Source organism: Otolemur garnettii, unplaced genomic scaffold (assembly GCF_000181295.1).
Source record: "Otolemur garnettii isolate 467f Iridium unplaced genomic scaffold, OtoGar3 scaffold00106, whole genome shotgun sequence".
NCBI classification, from domain to species: Eukaryota; Metazoa; Chordata; class Mammalia; order Primates; family Galagidae; genus Otolemur; species Otolemur garnettii.
In genome coordinates, this window is record NW_003852501.1 from 2,366,999 (window position 1) to 2,369,626 (window position 2,628).

Sequence of the window (2,628 nt, forward strand, 5' to 3'; positions counted from 1 at the left end):
CCCAGGGTGACGGCTTGAGGCTCTGTCTCAAAAAAAAAAGAAAAAAAGAAAGAAAGAAAGAAATGAGAGGGTTAAAGGAGGAAGAAGAATGCCTGAAAAAATAATGACCCAAAAGTCCTAAATTTGATAAAAGATGAAAGGTAATATATTAAAAAAGATACATCAACTCCAAGGTAATATATTAAAAAAGATACATCAACTCAAAAATATCCACAATGAGACACATTATTATCAATCTTTCAAAAGCCAAAGACAGAGAGAATCCTGAAAACGACAAGAGATAAGTGATCACTGTTTAGAAGGGATCCTCCACAGGTTAACAGCCAGTTTCTCAGCAGAAAGCATGGATGCCAAAAGCCAGGGGGATTATATGTTTAAGGTGTTGAAGGAAAAAACAAACTGGTGACTAAGAGTTCTGTACCCATCAGTACTATTCTCCAAAAGTGGAGAAATTAAGACATTCGTGGATAAACATAAGCTGAGAGAATTTGTTGCCAGTAGATCTGGCCTACAGTAACACTAACAGGAGTCTTTTACCCTGAAATGAAAGGACATAAGATACAGATTGATTATCTCTTATACAAAATGCTTGGGATCAAAAGTGTTTTGGATTTTGAAGCTTTTTTTGGATTTTGGATATTGGCCTTACACTTGTCAGTTGAGCATCTCAAATCCAAAAGATCTGAAATCTGAAATGTTCTAATGAGCATTTCCTTTGACTATCGTCTTGGCGCTCAGAAAGTTTCAGTTTAGGAGCCTTTTGGAATTTGATTTTCAGATTTGGGATGGTCAGCTTGCAGTAACTTGAAGCCAAAAGAAGAAATAAAAAATACCAGGAAAGGTAAGCACATAGGTAAATATAAAAGGCAATAGTGTGCTTCTGTGGAACATGCCTGTAATCTCAGCACTTTAGGCGGCCAAAGGAGGAGGATTTTTGAGCCCAGGGATTCGAAGGTGCAGTGAGCGATGACTGTGCCACCACACTTCAACCTGGGTGACAGAGACAGACACCATCTCTAAAACAAAACAAAGTAAAATTTCAATAGCACTGCATTTTTGGTATGTAATTTATGTTTCTCTATATAACAGACAAAAGTTTATAGCAATAATTATAAAGCTATGTTAATGGGTACACAATGTATAAAGAAGTTTTGTGACAATAACATAAAAGAGGAGGGATGAAGACGTATTGGAGCATAGTTTTGTAAGCTATTTAAGCTAAATTAGTATTAATTCAAACTAGATTGTTACAAACTTAAGATGTTAATTGCAATTCCAAAGGTAACCACAAAGAAAATAAATAAAAAAATATACAGAAAAGGAAATGGGAATGGAAATAAAATGGTTGGTACACAACACAAAATAAACACAAATGAAGGCAGTATGGAAGAACTGAGGAACAAAACAGATATAAAACATATAGAAAAAATAGCAAAATGTTTGAATTAGGTCTATCTTTAGCCATAATTACCTCACATGTAAACATTAGGTGAAACTCTCGAAATAAAAGGCAGAGATTGGAGGATGGATTTAAAAGAAAAATAACCAACCCTATGATCTACCTATATGCTGTCCACAGGAAACTTACTTTAGGGCCAAAGACACAAATAGGTTGAGATTAAAAGAATGGAAGAAGATAGTCCACGAAAATAGTAACAGGAGACAGTTGGGAAGGCTACACTAGTATCAGGCAAAAGAGATTCTATGTCAAGAATTGCTACAAAAGACAGAGAAAGACATCCCATATTGGTAAATGGATCAATATAATAAGAAGATAGAACAATTATGAGAACACATTAGAACAATTAGAACACACCTAGCAACAGAACTCAAAATATATGAAAAAATGACATAATTAAAGGGAGAAATAGTTGGACATAATAGCTGGAGATGCTATTCAATATACAGCTTGTAATAATTGATAGAACTAGAGGGAAGATTAATAAGGAAACAGATACTATAAACCAATGAGACCTAACGGACATATACAGAACAGTCCACACAGCAGGAGAATACACATTCTAAGTACACATGGAACATTCCAGGATAGACCATATGTTAGACCACAAAACCCTTCTCAATAAATTTAAAATAATCCAAATCAGGCCAGATGTGGTGGCTCATGCCTGTAATCCTAGCACTCTGGGGGGTTGAGGTGGATGGATCACTTGAGCTCTGGAGTGTGAGACCAGCCTGAGCAAGAGTGAGACCCTGTATCTACTGAAAATAGGAAAACCAGCCAGCCATGGTGGTAGACACCTGTAGTTTAAGTTACTTGGGAGGCCGAGGCAAGAAGATTGCTTAAGCCCAAGAGATTGAAGTCGCTGTGAGCTATGATGCCGGTGTACTCTACCCAGGATGACAGAGTAAGACTGTCTAAAAACAAACAAAGAAAAAATAAAAAAAGAAATGAAAGTGAGACTAGGACATTACTATCGAGCTTTTAGAAATAAAAAGGATAAGACAATTTTCTTTCTTTCTTTCTTTCTTTTTTTTTTTTGGAGACAGAGCCTCAAGCTGTCTCCCTCGATAGAGTACTGTGGCATCACAGCTCACAGCAACCTCCAACTCCTGGGCTCAAGCAAGTCTCCTGCCTCAGCCTCCCAAGTAGCTGGGACCACAGGCGCC